Source organism: Nycticebus coucang, chromosome X, assembly GCF_027406575.1.
Source record: "Nycticebus coucang isolate mNycCou1 chromosome X, mNycCou1.pri, whole genome shotgun sequence".
NCBI lineage: Eukaryota > Metazoa > Chordata > Mammalia > Primates > Lorisidae > Nycticebus > Nycticebus coucang.
The window spans coordinates 88,783,914-88,803,100 of NC_069804.1; the positions used below are offsets into that span (position 1 = coordinate 88,783,914).

Below are 19,187 nucleotides of genomic sequence, written 5' to 3' on the forward strand. Positions count from 1 at the left end.
CAACCTCAAACTCCTGGGCTTGGTGCCGCCCGGACCTCCATAAGAGTTGTGCCGCCACCCCCGACCCATAACCCACGCCCACCAGGCCTCCGCATGCCCTGACCAGGAACTACGGGAGCCGTGCAACCCCGTGACCTCCCTCCTGTATCCTCCCTGCCTCCACACTGGCCCACTCATCTCGCCAGGGATACTGGTAGCTGTGTGCCCTCTGGAGCCCTCCCTGCCACTGCACCGAGCCCTTCTCCTGGCCAGGGACTGCTGGAGCCTTGGGCTCTCTGTGCCAAAGTCACTGGGCGCCAGGTACTCCCAGAACCGTGCGCACCACCTCCCGCCCTGTTGCTAGATCTGGGTGTGTCACACTCTGGAGCTGCTTCCACAACCAGAACTCCCTGGCTGGGGAAGCCCCAGAGGAACTACAAAGCGGCACTCTCTACAAAGATCCCGCAACAAGAGAGTGATCCCGCTGGGGTCTAATCTTCGAGAAACACCTCCCCAACCCTGAGGAAGGCCAGAGGCAACAATAAAAAACAATCATATCTCAAACATATCTCAAGAATTCAACGAATTCAAAGACCAAATGACCAAAGATTTTGACACATTGACAAAAGAAGTTGCATCCCTCAAAGATCTGAGAAACACAGTAGAATCCCTTAGTAACAGAATGAAGCAAGCAGAAGAAAGGATTTCTGACATTGAAGACAAAGATTTAGAACACTCCCAAACTCTCAAAGAGGAAGAGAAATGGAGGGCAAAAACAGATCACTCTCTCAGAGAGGTCTGGAATAATTCGAAGAAAACCAATATTCGTTTTATAGGGATCACCAAAAGCGACGAAGTAGCTTCACAAGGCACAGAGTCTCTTCTCTATGAGATTATGAAGGAGAACTTTCCAGACATGCCAAGAGATTCTGAAATTCAGATAGCAGACAGCTTTAGAACCCCAGTATGACTCAACCCAATAAGACATCCCCCAGGCATATCATAATTAACTTCCCTAAAGTTAATATGAAGGAGAAAATTCTGAAAGCAGCCAGACGAAAGAAAACCATCAACTACAAGGGCAAAAATATTAGAATAACTGCAGATCTCTCTGCTGAAACCTTTCAAGCTAGAAGAGGATGGTCATCGACTTTTAATCTCCTAAAACAAAATAACTTTCAAGCCAGGATCCTGTACCCAGCTAAACTGAGTTTCATTTATGATGGAGAAATTAAATACTTCAATGACATTCACATGTTGAAGAAATTTGCCATAACTAAACCAGCTCTCCAGGATATTCTCAGACCTATTCTCCATAAAGACCAACACAATCCTCCACCACAAAAGTAAACCCACCCAGAAAATTTTGATCAAATTCCAACTTCCACAGTCGTGAAAGGATTAAAAACGTCCACCAAACTCTGGAAAGGCTTATCACTATTCTCAATTAATGTGAATGGTTTAAACTGTCCTCTAAAGAGGTACAGGTTGGCTGAATGGATACAAAAACTCAAGCCAGATATCTGCTGCATACAGTAATCGCATCTTACATTAAAAGACAAATATAGACTCAAGGTGAAGGGATGGTCATCTATACTCCAGGCAAATGGAAAACAGAAAAAAGCAGGCATTGCAATCTTATTCACAGACGCAATAGGCTTTAAAACAACTGAAATAAGGAAGGATAAGGAAGGACACTTCATATTTGTTAAAGGTAATACTCAATATTATGAGATTTCAATTATTATTATTTATGCACCCAACCAGAACGCACCTCAATTTATAAGAGAAACTCTAACAGACATGAACAACTTGATTTCCTCCAGTTCCACAGTAGTTGGAGATTTAACACCACTTTAACAGTGCTGGATAGAACCTCCAAAAAGAAGCTAAGCAAAGAAATTTTAGATTTAAGCTTAACCATTCAACATCTGGACTTAACAGACATCTACAGAACATTTAATCCCAACAAAACTGAATACACATTCTTCTCATCAGCCCACTGAACATACTCCAAAAATCGACCACATCCTAGGCCATAAATCTAACCTCAGCAAATTTAATAAAATAGAAATTATTCCTTGCATCTTCTCAGATCATCATGGAATAAAAGTTGAACTCAATAACAACAGGAACCTGCATACCCATACAAAAACATGGACGCTAAACAACCTTATGCTGAAGGATAGATGTGTTATAGACGAGATTAAGAAGAAAATCACCAAATTTTGGGAACAAAACAACAATCAAGACACGAATTACCACAACCTCTGGGATACTGCAAAGGCAGTCCAAAGAGGGAAATTTATAGCACTACAAGCCTTCCTCAAGAAAATGGAAAGACAGGAAGTTAATAACTTAATGGGACATCTCAAGCGACTGGAGAAGGAAGAACACTCCAACCACAAACCCAGCAGAAGAATAGAAATACTACGGTGCATCTTAGAATGGGTACAGGCGAAACTTACTAAATGCAAAATACAAATGCCTACATACAGTAACTAAGAAAATGCCATGATGGCTACGTTGAACAGTTTCATGGGAATATTTCAGATTGTATATCAAACCCGCACATTATACCCCTTGATTGCACTAATGTACACAGCTATGATTTAACAATAAAAATAAATTTAAAAAAAAGAATAGAAATAACCAAAATCAGAGAAGAATTAAATGAAATTGAAAACAAAAGAATTATACAACAGATCAATAAATCCAAAAGTTCGTTTTTTGGAAAGATCAGTAAAATAGATAAACTTTTGGCCAACCTAACCAGGAAAAAAAAAGGAGTAAAATCTCTAATTTCATCAATCAGAAATGGTAACTATGAAATAACAGACCCCTCAAAATTCAAAAAATCCTTAAGTAATAATACAAGAAATTCTACTCTCAGAAATATGAAAATCTGAAAGAAATCGACCAATACCTGGAAGTACACCACCTACCAAGACTTAGCCAGAATGAAGTGGAAATGATGAACAGGCCTATATCAAGTTCTGAAATAGCATCAACTATACAAAATCTCACTAACAACAAAAGCCCAGTACCAGATGGCTTCATGTCAGAATTCTACTAAAACATTAAAGAAGAACGAGTACCTATATTACTAAACCTCTTCCAAAATATAGAAAAAGAAGGAATATTACCCAACATATTCTACGAAGCAAACATCACCTTGATCCCCAAACCAGGGAAAGACCCAACAAGAAAAGAAAATTATAGGCCAATATACCTAATAAATATTGATGCTAAAATACTCAATAAGATCGTAACAAACAGAATCCAACAACACATCAAAAAAATTATACACCATGAGAAAGTGGGATTTATCCCAGGGTCTCAAGGCTGGTTCAATATACGTAAATCTATAAATGTAATTCAGCACATAAACAAACTAAAAAATAAGGACCATATGATTCTTTAAACTGATGCAGAAAAAGCTTTTGATAATATCCAGCATCCTTTCATGATCAGAACACTTGAGAAAATTGGTATAGAAGGGACATTTCTTAAACTAATAGAGGCCATCTACAGCAAACCCATAGCCAATATTGTACTGAATAGAGTTAAATTAAAATCATTTCCACTTAGATCAGGAACTAGGCAAGGTTGCCCGTTGTCTCCATAACTCTTTAACAATGTAATAGAAGTTTTAGCCATTGAAATTAGGGAAGAAAAGGCAATCAAGGTTATCCACATAGGGTCAGAAGAGATCAAACTTTCACTCTTCGCAGATGATATGATCGTGTATCTGGAAAACACTAGGGATTCTACTACAAAACTTTTAGAAGTGATCAAGGAATACAGCAATGTCTCAGGCTACAAAATCAACACCAATAAATCTGTAGCCTTTATATATACCAACAATAACCAAGCTGAAAAAACAGTCAAGGACTCTATTCCTTTCACAATAGTGCCAAAGAAGATGAAATATTTGGGAGTATACCTAACAAAGGATGTGAAAGATCTCTACAAAGAGAACTATGAAACTTTAAGAAAAGAAGTAGCTGAAGATGTTAACACATAGAAAAACATACCATGCTCATGGCTGGGAAGAATAACATTGTTAAAATGTTTATACTACCCAAAGCAATATATAATTTTAATGCAATTCCTATTAAAGCTCCATTGTCATATTTTAAAGGTCTTGAAAAACCAATGCTTTGTTTTATATGGAATCAGAAAAAACCTCGAATAGCCAAAACATTACTCAGCAATAAAAACACAGCAGGAGGAATCACGCTACCAGACCTGAGACTGTACTATAAATCGATAGTGATCAAAACAGCATGGTATAGGCACAAAAACAGAGAACTACTTCTCTGGAACTACTATTCTGTCTGGAACAGAATAGAGAACCAAGAGATGAATCCAGCTACTTACCGTTATTTGATCTTTGACAATCCATTTAAAAACATTCACTGGGGGGAAAGATTCCCTATTTAACAGATGGTGCTAGGTGAACTGGCTGGCAACCCGTAGAAGATTGAAACTGAACCCACACCTTTCACCATTAAATAAGACAGACTCTCACTGGATAAAAGATTTTTTAAACTTAAGACATGAAACTATAAAAATACTTGAAGAAAGTGCAGGGAAAACTCTTGAAGGAATCGGCTTGGGTGAATATTTTATGAGGAGGACTCCCCAGGCAACTGGAGCAGTATCAAAAATGTACTACTGGGACCTGATCAAACTAAAAAGCCTCTGCACAGCCAAGAACACAGTAAGTAAAGCAAGCAGACAGCCATCAGAATGGGAGAAAATATTTGCAGGTTATACTTCCAATAAAGGTCTAATAACCAGAATCCACAGAGAACTCAAATGTATTAGCAAGAGAAGAACACGTGATCCCATCTCAGGGTGGGCAAGGAACTTGAAGAGAAACTTCTCTAAAGAAGACAGACGCACAATCTACAAACACATGAAAAAAAGCTCATCATCCTTATTCATCAGAGAAATGCAAATCAAAACTACTTTGAGATATCACCTAACCCCAGTAAGAGTAGCTCACATAACAAAATCCCAAAACCAGAGATGTTGGCGTGGATGTGGAGAAAAGGGCACACTTCTACACTGGTGGTGGGAATGCACACTAATACGTTCCTTCTGGAAGGATGTTTGGAGAATACTTAGAGACCTAAAAATAGACCTGCCATTCGATCCTATAATTCCTTTACTAGGTTTATACCCAGAAGACCAAAAATCACAATATAACAAAGACATCTGTACCAGAATGTTTACTGCAGTCCAATTCATAATTGCTAAGTCATGGAAGAAGCCCAAGTGCCCATCGACCCACGAATGGACTAGCAAATTGTGGTACATGTATACCATGGAATATTATGCAGCCTTAAAGAAAGATGGAGACTTTACCTCTTTCGTGTTTACATGGATGGAGCTGGAACATATTCTTCTTAGCAAACTATCTTAGGAATGGAAGAAAAAGTATCCAATGTACTCAGCCCTACTATGAAGCTAAATTATACCTTTCACATGAAGGCTATAACCCAACTATAGCACAAGACTATGAGGAAAGGGCCAAGGAAGGGTAAGGGAGCGGGGAGGTTAGGGTGGAGGGAGAGTAATGGGTGGGCCACACCTATGGTGCATCTTAGAATGGTACAGGCGAAACTTACTAAAGGCAGAATACAAATGTCTACATACAATAACTAAGAAAATGCCATGAAGGCTACATTGAACAGTTTGATGAGAATATTTCAGATTGTATATGAAACTAGCACACTGTACCCCTTGATTGCACTAATGTACACAGCTATGATTTAACAATAAAAAAAAATTCTGCCAACAAGAGAGCTACAAAAGTACACAATCTTAGATGAAGGTACAACCCTGATTAATCTCTTACTTTTAGCATGGTGAGACATTAAGCAGAGAACACAGGAGAACCTTTAGCTAGGCCATCCCCAACTTTCTGACCTATATAACCCTAAGATAATAAATTTGTCTTGTTTTAAGAGGTTAAGTGTATAGTAATTTTTTAGTGCAGCAATAGAAAACTAATACACAAGTCTTTTTTTTTTTTTTTTCCCCAGAGACAGAGTCTCACTTTGTCACCCTCGGTAGAGTGCTGTGGCATAATAGATCATAGCAACCTCCAGCTCTTGGGCTTAGCTGATTCTCTTGCTTCAGCCTCCCGAGTAGCTGGGACTACAGGCGCCTGCCACAATGCCCGGCTATTTTTTTCCTGCAGTTTGGCCATGGCCAGGTTGGAACCCGCCACCCTCGATATATGGGGCTGGCGCCTTACTCACTGAGCCACAGGCACTACCCAATACACAAGTCTTAATTAAGATTTTGTAACCATACATTCATCACTGACCTGATGATATTTTTGTGATCAAGGGCTATCTCTGGGATTTGGGATTAGTGCATCTTCACCATGAATGAAGGAAGAGATAATTCATAAAGAAATAATCAACTTATTAACAATGAGTTAGATGTGTTATGCACTCAATCAATAACGTGAGGAAATTTTACATAACTAATAATAGCATAATAAAAGGCAATGAAATGGGAGAACAACTTGGGACAAAAGATCTGGAAAAAAGATCAATGAAGCTATGGTAAAAATTAAGACATGAAATGTGTCCTATATCTGAATTAGAGGGTAGAAAAACAAAAAAGACCCACCATTTGACCCACACGTTAAAACCCTAAGCCCAACTTCTTCTTTGGAACTAGATTTATCCTCCTGCTGTAATCAATTAGAAAACAGGCAAAATATATGAAAAAATATGTTCAGACATGGGATAAGATCTTGATCCTGAGAAAACCAACAAGGAAAGCCCTATATTCTCCCTGAATTGGTGTGTAAGGGTACATTCCAGAATCAGGAAAAGAAGGATCCCAAGAAGAGCACTGGAGATGTGCTAAGTTAACAAAACAAAGGTCAGGCTGAGATGACTAGAAGCTGTGGGGCAGAGCTGCAAGGAAAAAAAGGTAGCACAAAGACCTCTCAAATTCAAAATAAGATTGACTGTGAGTCACAGCTGAATATTAAAATGTACACATGAGGAGTGAAATTCTGTGAGCCAGGCAAAGAAAAACTAAAAAGCTGTGAGCTAAACAGTTCCTATACAATGTTGTAAGGCATTCTATTTTAACAAGGCAGAGCAGAGTATCTTCTTGTATAACTCAGGACATTCAGTAGAGATCACAGAAGGGCGATACCTTAGCAGTGGGGCAAAATAATTCATAAATTTAAGAGTACTTAAGATGCACATTAATCAAACTTTTATAAAACTACAAAATGAAACTGAACTAAAAGTGACATAAATGTCTTCTGAAACAATGCCAAGCCATCTCTAACACAATTGCATATAGCCACTCAACAACATCTAATTTACAATGTCTACTTTTTAACAAAATATTACTAGATTTGTTAAGAACAGGAAATATGAATAACAAAGGGAAAATAGTTAACAAAAACAGATAAGAAATGACAGAGATGATGAAATTGCCAGACAAGCACAGTAAACAGTTGTAATAAATGTTCACATATTAATGATCATTATCAAGGCTTTTGGAATGCAGTTTCTCAATTGCTGTGGACATGACCCTAAAAAAAGACTTTCCACTAGGTTTTCTATCTGCTACTTTGAAAGAACTCAGCCTACTGGGAACATTTTATTAACCCATTATTAGACTATTGTTTTACCTCCATTGCCTAAGTGTGAGCACTGTCCAAGTGGAAATACAAACCAAGCAACTGTGATTGTCTAATATATTTTACAGCAGACAGAGCACATAGCTGGATCTCTCATGCCTTTGCAGAAGAGATTTGTCTAGCTAATTTTCATTGTAATTCTTCCAAATGGCTAATAACTAGGGGGTTTGTGGAACTAAGGGAGGCTCGTTTTAAATGATCATCTCTGGAGATTTAAACTTTTTTTATGTTATTGCTATGTAGGGCTGAAAGGACAACTGTGGCTTGAGGACCTGTTCTATTTAACATCGCTGTCTTGAAAGTAAATCTTCAGTGATTCCAGCCTTTGAGACAATAAGGCTACCCTTGATGGACAGCAGAAGGAGAATCACATGTGAAATACCTTGAATAAAAATTTCCTAATTTTGCTTAATGCCATAATAAAAACCAACACTTTTTACACCAAAAATTGTTCAAACAATGAAAACAAACTGTGAACATAACAAAAAAAGGAATAGGAGATAATTAAAAAATCAAAATGAATACCTAAAAATGAAAATTACGGTATACTGTAATTCACTGAATAGGATTAATACCATAATAGTGCAGAAGAAAAGATCAACAAAATTGAAAACAAAGCAAGAGAAACTATACAAAATGAAATACAGAGGGGGGAAAATGAGGAAATTTTTGTGGGACAATGTTCAATAGTCTAATATATATGTAACTGGACAGGCACAGCGGCTCACAGTTATAATCCTAGCACTCTGGGAGGCTGAGACAGGACGATCCATTAAGCTCAGGAGTAAGAGACTAGCCTGAGCAAAAGCAAGTCCTAGTCTCTACTAAAAAATAGAAAAATTAGCCAGACACTATGGCAGGCACCTATAGTTCCAGCTTCCCAGGAGGCTGAAGCATGAAGATTGTTGGAACCCAGAAGTTAGAAGTTGCTCTGAGCTAATTTGATGCTACAGCACTCTAGCCAAGGTAACAGAGTGAAACTATGTCTCTAAATAAATAAGAACAGAAAAGAAAAAATATAAGAAACAATGGCTAGAAGTTTCAAAAAAAAAATAATGAAAACTATAAACCCATAAATACAAGAAGTTCAAGGAACCCTGAGCAGGATAAATAGAAAGAAAATTAAAATAATCAATTCCCAAAAGCCAATCATTAACAAAAAATCTTAAAGTAACAGAAAAAAATATTTTGAAACAATTTTTAAGAAAAAAAAGACACAATATGTAAATAACAGCAAAAAGAAGAAATATCACAAACAAAATATCATAAACAATCAACATCTTTAAAAAAAAATCAACATCTTTGAGGGCAGCGCCTGTGGCTCAGTGAGTAGGGTGCCGGCCCCATAGGCCGAAGGTGGTGGGTTCGGACCCAGCCCCGACCAAACTGCAACAGAAAAATAGCTGGGCGTTGTGGCGCGTGCCTGTAGTCCCAGCTGCTCAGGAGGCTGAGGCAAGAGAATCGCATAAGCCCAAGAGTTAGAGGTTGCTGTGAGCCGTGGGAGGCCACGGCACGCTACCCGAGGGCGGTACAGTGAGACTCTGTCTCTACAAAAAAAAAAAAAAAATCAACATCTTTAAATGAGATGAAAAAATATGTATCAACTTAGAATTCTATATCTATGTGTAAACAACTTTCACAACTGAAGTGAAAATATAGAGATCAGTAAAACAATGAACTAGGAAGCTCTTAAGTTCTAAGTTCCCACACAGAAGTGTTAAGAAAAACAAGGAGAAATTTTCTGAACCAACTCTGTTAGAGTATTGGGAAACAAAATTTTATAAAAACCAAAAAAATGCCCAGTCCAGAAAAAGCCATTGTAGCCAGGCACAATGGTACCAGCTACTTGGGAGGCTTAACTGAGCCAAGCATTTATAGACCAGCCTGGGCAACACAGTATATTCCAGTCTCTAAAAATGAAAAGGAAAAGACAGTAGAAAAGGCTCAGCACCTGTGGCTCAAGCTGCTAAGGCACCAGCCACATAATCCTGAGCTGGCAAGTTCAAATCCAACCAGGGCCCGCCAAGCAAGACGGTTGCAACCAGAAAAAAGCTGGGCATTGTGGTGGGTGCCTATAGTCTCAGCTACTTGGGAGGTGGAGGCAGGAGAATTGCTTGAGCCCAGGAGTTGGAGGTTGCTGTGAGATGTGGTGCCACAGCACTCTACCCAGGGCAACAGCTTGAGGCTCTGTCTCAAAAATAAATAAATAAATAAAATAAAACAGTAGAAAAAAGTTATAGCATTTTACTTGCCCTTACCCTACCACCTCAATGGTTATATTTTCAAAGCAGCAGCACCCTAACTCCCTGTATTCTTCTCCAAACCACAGGGAGCACAGTAGACCTTATCTGCAAATTACTATATACATGTGATCTAGCCGGCCTGGGGGACACCTGAAGGACTGATATAAGGCTCTCACCATTGCTTCATTTAACTCAGAACTCTTCCAGGAAAAGACAATACAGGTAAGACACACACATACAATACTTTCTAAGACCCAGAGGAGAAGATTGGGATGAGACAGTTTGGAATTTAGGGCATTCAAAAACAGACAAGTATACAGGATAATTCAGAAGACCATGAATATGCCTAGGCAAGATATGTGCTTAGAAAAGACCTAAGTCCCTTAAATATTTCCCTGAGGCTGATCTTTAGATTCAGTGGAAATTTTACAAAATATTTACAAAATATTCTCTACATCTTGATCATCTCTTTATAAAATTTTATAATTAATATTTTGTAAATAGTAGCACACTTAGCTACAATTTCCCATTTTCCCTATGAATGGCAACTTTAGGGGTTACCTCTGGGATACCCTGTACACTGATAAAAGAACCAACTTACCAAAAACTGTAATTATAAATAAATGTAAAACAAACACTAGAGCTCCAAAATGCACGATGGCAAGACAGAAAAAAGAAATAGTTCTACAGTAATAGTTGTTGGCTTAAATACCCCATATCAATAATGCATAAAATAAACAGACAAAGATCAGTAAGGAAATACAGTAGAACCTCTGTAAGTTGACCACCCAAGGGACTGTAACAAACTGGTCAACATACTGGGGTGGTCAACATACAGAAGTAGGCCTGCTGTACTGATATGTGCATGTGGTACATATCCGGTCTACAAAAATTAGGTATGACTTCTTTGCCTACTTGCTCTGGCAATGGAAGCCCGTTTACTGTCTAGGCAAATGTATGCTGCTTTGTAAACTATCTTACTCTGTAAGCCTATCTTTCTCTTTCTCAATAAACTTTGTTTCAACCTTGTCTTAAAAAAAGAAAAAAACAGCCTTGGTGAGTAGGGCGTCAGCCACGTGCACCTAGGCTGGTGGGTCAAGCCCAGCTCAGGCCTGCTGAACAACAATGACAACTGCAACCAAAAAAAAAATCTGGGCATTGTAGCAGGTGCCTGCAGCCCAGCTACTTGGGAGGCTGAGGCAAGAGAATCGCTTAAGCCCAAGAGTTTGAGGTTGCTGTGAGCTGTGATGCCATAGCACTCTACCTAAGGCAACATAGTGAGACTGTCTCAAAAAAAAAAGAAAAGAAAAAAACAAAGAAAGAAAGAAAATTAGGTCAACAGGAAGCAGAGTAAGATGGCAGAGTAAAGACAGTGTCTTTGCAACTGGGTACTGGGAGATTGGAGAGAGAAGACTCCAAGGATCTCTGGCTTGTGGGCTCTACCCAGAAACATCCCTTTGGAGGGCATAGGGAGGCACCAGGAGTTGGCAGGACCCCAGGAGGAGGAGGAAAGCAGCAGAAAAATGGCAAGTGGATGCATACAGTCTGAGTCTGGCCTTGATGGCTGTGGCTACAGCAATAGCTATTACAGCAGCTGAGAGATTGCAGATAGGGAAGGCCTTCCCTGTGTTTTTTTTTTTTTTCTTTTCCTGGACTTGGGCACTAGGTTGAGTTACATCGGGAGAAGTTGGAGCAAGCGCCTTTCAACAGTGCCCAGAGCCCAGGACTGAGCCAGGGAGGAGTGGAGCATTCAATGTTCCACTGCAGGCCAGACACAGCCATTGTGGGAAAGCTGCCCTGCAGGCTCGGCCCTAAGGGTCCCAGAGTGAGGTGCATGCTGGGAGACTTTGAACAGCGCCCAGAGGCTGGGACTGAGACTCCAAGGAAAAGCGGAGCTTTCGGTATTAAGCTACCGGCTCCAGTGCAGCAACTAGTGAAGAGCTGCCTTGCAGGCTCAGGCTTCAGGGGCATGAAGCGAGGCCACTTCGGGTGCACCCAATAAATGGGTAGGTAGCCACTTGGGGAAAGATGCAAGCTACACCAGCTTTCCTGGGAAAGCCTCTGTTTAGCTAAGGGTCACAGTTTGAAAAGGTTGAGGCATGGCTATTAAGCAGGCTCCCAACCCTACAGTGTGTGAGGGCAAAGAAGTCAGCAGAGGACTCCAAGTCTCCAATTTATACAGCTCCACCAGCATTGTGATTAGCATCTGATTCCCCAAAAGATCGTCTGTTGCTCAGGCAATATTCAGATATACAGATATTTAGTTATTTTTGTATTTCTTTTTCAAAAATTTTCCCCCTGGATTTTTCTTTCTTTCATCACTTTTCTTATGTACATATAACTTTTTATTGTGGCCTTCTTTAATAATAAGAACTTCATTTTGGCTAGTTTTTCTGCTCCTGTTACTTGTTTTTTTCCCCAACTTTATCCTGTGAGGTTTTTTGCTTGTTTTGGCTTTATGTGATTTTTGTTTTCCTTCTCTATTTGGTAGAGAGGAGGTACTGTGTCTGCTCAGGTTGGCAAAGAGCTTCAGACATCAAGAGAATCATGTGACTCAGCATCCCCAGAGGCTGGGTTTTTTTAGGTGTGGGTCAAATTACCCTACTGTACACCTGTATTACCACTCTCTATCTCTTTTTGTGCCTCTATCCTTTTTGTTAATCTTCCTTTTTACTCCCCTCCTTCCTTTCTTTTTTCTCTTTTTATATCTTTTTATCCCTCCTTGCTCTTCAATCTTCTCATCCTTTTAGTCCTATACCACAAGGACACAACAACACCTTAGATCAGAGGCACGGTAACTTAAAGAGCAAGAGAAAGTATAAGGAAAAAGTAGGGTAAGGAAACACATAAAAAGAAAACACTCATGAGGAAGAAACAGCAGAAAATCGTGGCAAAATGAAAAACCAGACAGGAGCAACCACCCAAGGGATCATGAGGTAGCTACTGCACGGGACTACACCTGAAAAGAAATGTTAGAAATTACAGAAGGGGAATTTAAAATATTGATGATAAAAACAATGAAGGAAATTGCTGAGAATGTGGAAAATAACCAAAAGAAAATCCAAAAATAGAATCAAATAAGAAATGAACAATCTGAAGAATACAGAAAAGATATACCAGAGCTTAAGGAATTGAAGCAGTCAATCAGGGAATTTAAAGATGCAGTAGAGAGCATCAATAACAGGTTAGACAATGCAGAAGAAAGAATCTCAGAGATAGAGGACAAATCTCTTATGCTAACTCAGACATTTAAAGAGTCAGAAAAACAGAGAGAAAGCACAACGTTTACTGACATAATTACAGGAATCATGAACCATTCAAACATACGAGTTATAGGTATCCCAGAAGGGAAAGACAAACGCCCCAGAGGAGTGAAGACCTACTAGAGAATATGATAAATTAAATTTTTCCAAATATCACCATTCTGGCACACACCTGTTGGAAGTATAGCAACACATAAGAAAAGATTCTGCAAGCCACAAGCAATAAGTGCCAATTGACCTACAGGGACAAATCCATCAGGGGGACTGTAGACTTATCAAATGAAACTTTTAAAGACTGAAGACAATGGTCATCTGACCATCTAAACAAAACAATTTCCACCACAGAATTCTATACTGTGCTAAGCTACGCATTAAAATTGACATAGAAAGCAAATCTTTCACTGATATGAAAACATTTACCATAGAAAGGAAATTTACCACAAGACCAGCACTACAGAAAACACTTAAACCTATTCTAAATCCTGACCATCACAATGGACCACCAGCAAAGTAAACACCCAGAAACTAAAGGACAAAAACTAGCTTCCACAACGATAAAAAAAGTAAAACTAAGGAATGAACTTTCACAAAATAAAATAAATAGAACTCCACCACACTTACCAATTATCTCAATAAATGTAAATGGCTTGAATTCCTCGCTGAAGAGACACAGACTGGCTGATTGGACAAAAAAACACAAGCCATCCATTTGCTGTCTGCAGTAAAAACACCTTGCCTCAAAGGACAAATTAAAACTCAGTATTAAGGGATGGAAGACAATTTTTCAGGCAAACATAATTCAGAAGGAAAAAAGGGCTGCAATCTTATTCTCAGATATAAGTTGTTTTGAAGGAACTAAAGCCAAAATAAACAAACTCGGATACTTCTAATTAGTGAAGGGAAAAATACAACAAGAAGACAGTTCAATACTAAATATTTTTTTTTTTTTTTTTTTGTAGAGACAGAGTCTCACTTTATGGCCCTCAGTAGAGTGCTGTGGCCTCACACAGCTCACAGCAACCTCCAACTCGTGGGCTTAAGTGATTCTCTTGCCTCAGCCTCCCGAGTAGCTGGGACTACAGGTGCCCGCCACAGCGCCCGGCTATTTTTTGGTTGCAGTTTGGCCGGGGCCAGGTTTGAACCCGCCACCCTCGGGTATATGGGGCCGGCGCCTTACCGACTGAGCCACAGGCGCCACCCTCAATACTAAATATTAATGGAAACAACTTAAATGCTCCCAGATTTATGCAACAGACCTTAATTAGTCTGAGCAATAAGGTATATTATAGTACAGGATAGCCAAAAAGTGTAAGCAACTCAAATGTCCATCAACTGATGAACGAAAAACAAAATGTGGTTATTACCCAATACAATGGAATATTATTTCGTAGTCAAAGAAAAGAAATGAAGTACTGATACATGCTACAATGTGGATCAACCTTGAAAATATTAAGCTAAGTCAAAGAAGATTCAATCTTCATGAAATGATTCCATCTTCATGAAATGTCCAGAAATATTTTAATTAATGGTCATTCCATTAATTTAATTAATTTAATTAATGGACATTCCATCTTCATGAAATGTCCAGAAATATTTTAATTAATGGTCAGAATAGGCCACTCCATAGGGACAGAAAACAGATTAGTAGTTGCCAAAGGATGGGGGTGGAGCATGGCCATTTGAGAGTGACTTACTAATAGGCATAGGACTTCTTTTCAAGGTTAAGGAAATGCTCTCCTAGAATTCAATGGAATAATTGTGATGGTTATACAATACTGTGAATATATTAAATACCACTCAATTTTACACTTTAAAATGGTGAAATGGTGAATTTTATGTTATAAGTGTTTTACCACAATTTAAAAAAGCTCTAACCATTAAATTCTACATGGGAAGATACACACTAACACTCAGGTTACCGCTATGAATGATAAATGCTTAGAATGATTAAAATAAGGTAAATAATTAAATTAGTTGCTTTATGAAACAAAAAAGACAATTACAGCAATGAGATCATAAAAAGATTAACTCCATTCTACTCTAACCCACTTAAACACTGCATTCCAAAAAATAACTTAATACACACAAACAATACAATATAGGAACTGGAAAATCATGTCTTAACTAGAAATTATAAAGCCAAAGACAAAAGCAATCATAAAAAACATTGTATTTTAGTTGGCAAATTTGATTCTCACAGAGGTATGGATTGGCGAATCTGAAACTACATGTATAATGAGGAAGATTAAATAAGTAAATGGACAGTGAACAGTGGGAGCCAGGATCCTCACTGCTGTAATGGCAAGTTACAGATTATTTAAAAAAAAAAAAAAAAAAAAGGCAGGTAAATGAACCCTGTGGTACTGGGTTACGGTGAAAAACACTATTATTAAATCATATTTAGTTTAATATATGCATACACACATACACACACACACACAGATTCATGGATTAGCATACACATATTATTTAGCTCTGTTCACTGAAAGGACCTAGTAGTAATGACACTTCAGTGCCCAGATCATGATGTGTAAATTCAATTTTCTATAAAAGGAAGCACAGCATCATCTTGAAGAAATGACTGATCCCAGGGCTGGGAAAATATAACATGAACCTGGGAGCATCTTGTAGTACTAGAAAGTAATAAAGTGCTCAAAACCTTAAAGGATGGAAGCATATCAAAGGGTACTAGAACTAGATTAAAAAGAGCTCCCTACAGCCAAAATGCAACGATTTGAGAACTAAAATTAATAATGTAGTATTAATATTCAACATATAAGCTAAAAATAGATGAGTCTATATTGATATAAATCAGTGAGCGAATAAACGGATAAGAAGGATACATCTTTCTTAAAGAAAAAAAAATCCAGGCAGCACCTGTAGCTCAAGCAACTAAGGCGCCAGCCATATACACCAGGGCTGGCGGGTTCAAATCCAGCCTGGCCTGGCAAACAACTACAAGCAAAAAATAGCCAGGCATTGCGCCAGCACCTGTATGTAGTCCCAGCTACATGGGAGGCTGAGGCAAGAGAATCACTTAAGCCCAGGAGTTGGAAGTTGCTGTGAGCTGTGATGCCATGGCACTCTACCCAGGGCGACAGCTTGAGACTCTGACTAAAAAAAACAAAAAAGGAAAAGAGAAGAAAAAAAAATCCAAATATGGGTACATACTGCCCACTTTAGGAGATGGAGGTTAATTTCTGGTATCCTCCCATTTGAGTAGGCTTAATTTATTGACTGGCTTCCAATGAATAGTGTAGGGGTGGGTAACAATAGCAACTCTATAGGAGAAAAACTGGGCAAACACTATCTTAACCAAGTGATGAAAGTAAATATCATCTGTGATGCCACGTGGACATGTTTTATTATCTGATACATGGCAAAAGGGTACTTCTTATATATTCTTTCAAAAGCTATAACCTCTTTCTAATCACAAGAAAAACTGTATATTCAGATTAATGAGCACTCTATAGAATATCTACCTATACAGTATTCCTCAAGACATCTGAGAAAATTACAAATAAAGACTGGGAAACAGTCATATATCACAAGACACTGCAGATATGACAGGTAAATGCAATGTGGTACCCTGGATGAAAAAACTTGGTGAAATTCAGATAAATGGTAGAGTTTAGTTAATAATAACAAGCCAACAATGTGTCAATTTCTTAGTTTTGAAAAATCGACCATGGCAATGTAAAATGTTAACAATGAGGGAACTGGTTGCAGAGTATAAGGGAAGTTTCTAGGTTATTTTTTCAGAATTCCAAAATAAAACATTTACTAAAATGTCACCAAATAATAAAACATGGGAACGATAAAAGTTACCCTTCCTATTAAGAGCTTTAATTTTTTTCTTAATGTCCTATTAAAAAAAAAATAGGCACACTAAGAACCTGAAACTATTTTCAGTTGTTCCAAGGAAATCTTGTAAATTATCTGCTGTTCTTGTTTCATAAACCAAACAAGAACATACACTGGGGGAAAGAATCCCTATTCAATAAATGGTGCTGGTAGAAGTGGATAACCACATGTAAAAGACTGAAACAGGACCTGCACCTTTCTCTACCCACAAAAATTGATTCAAGATGACGTAAATCTAAGCAAGGCATGAAACAATGAAAATCCTCAAAGAAAAGTGTGGGGAAAACATTTGAAGATATCAGCCTGGGGAGAGACTTTATGGAGGGACTTCTGTGGCAACTGCAACAACAAAAATAAACGAATAGGACTTAATTAAACTGAATAGCTTCTGTACAACTAAGGAGACAACAACCAAAGGAAACACACAACACACAGTTGGAAAGGATGTTTACATATTATCAACAGTACAAAAGCTTGATAACTAGGATCTACAGAAAACTCTAATTAATAAACAGAAAAAGAGTCAGCAATCCCTTATTATCACTGGGCAAGAGAGATGAATAGAACCTTCTCTAAATAAGATAAATGGTGCGGGGGGGGGGATAAATGGTACGGCACCTGTGGCTCAAGGAGTAGGGCGCCGGCCCCATATACCATGGTCCCAAGCAAAAACTGTAAAAAAAAAAAAAAAAAAGACAAATGAATGACTAACAAGCATATGAAAAATGCTCCTTGTCACTAATCATCAAAGAAATGCAAATTGAAACCACCGGTGAGATATCACCTAACCCCAGTGAGAATGGCCCACATCACAACGCCCCAAAGCCACAAATGCTGGCATGGATGTGGAAAGAAGGAACACTTTTACACTGCTGGTGGGACTGCAAACTAATACAACTTTTTTTGAAAGGAAGTATGGAGAATCTTCAAAGAACTCAAAACTATACCTCCCATTTGATCCTGCAATCCTATTACTAGGCATCTACCCAGAAGAAAAATAAATCCTTTTATCATAAGGACATTTGCACTGGACTGTTTGTCACAGCTCAGTTTACAATTGTCAAAATGTGCAAACACATTTGGTGGTTGTGCCCACCAACCCAGGAATGGATTAACAAGCTATGATGCATGTATAAAGATGGAGACTTTACATCCTTTGTATTTAATTGGATGGAAGTGGAACACATTATTCTTTTTTTTTTTTTTTTTTTTTTGTAGAGACAGAGTCTCACTGTACCGCCCTCGGGTAGAGTGCCGTGGCATCACACGGCTCACAGCAACCTCTTAACTCTTGGGCTTACGCGATTCTCTTGCCTCAGCCTCCCGAGCAGCTGGGACTACAGGCACCCGCCACAACGCCCAGCTATTTTTTGGTTGCAGTTTGGCCGGGTCTGGGTTTGAACCCGCCACCCTCGGCATATGGGGCTGGCGCCCTACTCACTGAGCCACAGGCGCCGCAACACAAGAATGGAGAATCAAGAATCCAATGTACTCAATTCTGATATAAGGACAATTGATGACCTAGTATATGGTACGCCGTAGGGGAAGGGGAGTGCAGGAAGAGAGAAGGAGGGAGGGTGGTGGGAGGTCACGGTATATGACACACCTCTTGGGAACAGGACACAATTGTAAGAGGGACTTTAACAAATGCAATCAGTGTAACCTGGTTCTTTGTACCCTCAATGAATTCCCAACAATAAAAAAAGGAAAATTAAGTCAACATAGGAAGCTGGTCAACTATGGAGGTTCTAATATATAGGACTATGAACTAATCAGATGTAACTGATACATAAAGAACACTCCACTCAACAATGGCAAAATACACATTTTGTTAAGTGCATATTCTCAAAAATAGATCATATGAAAGAGCAAAAATGAAGTCTTCTTCTTTTTTATTTTTTTGAGAAGAGTCTTACTCTGTTGCCCAGGCCAGAGTGCCCTGATGTTCAATTAGCTCACAGCACCCTCAAACTCCTGGATTCAAACAATCATCCTGTCTTAGACTCACAAGTAGCTGGGACTACAAATTCCTGCCACAGTGCCCAGCTATTTGTTTTGTACTTTTAGTAGAGATGGTCTTGGTATTGCTCAGGCTGGTCTCAAAATCCTGAGCTCAATCAATCCTCCCACCTTGACCTCTCAGAGTGC

The 19,187-nt window shown here is 38.8% G+C and overlaps 1 protein-coding gene and 1 non-coding gene across 11 annotated transcripts in view; one reads left to right on the top strand and one right to left on the bottom strand.

Annotated features, from left to right (window-relative positions):
- The window catches only part of ATRX (ATRX chromatin remodeler), a 357,519-nt gene that overhangs the window by 164,004 nt on the left and 174,328 nt on the right, over nt 1-19,187 (bottom strand). The gene's annotated exons all lie outside the window — the stretch shown is intronic.
- LOC128578841 (small nucleolar RNA SNORA32) lies at nt 7,508-7,630 on the top strand. The gene has a single exon (XR_008377945.1). It is a non-coding gene; the product is annotated as a small nucleolar RNA SNORA32 (small nucleolar RNA).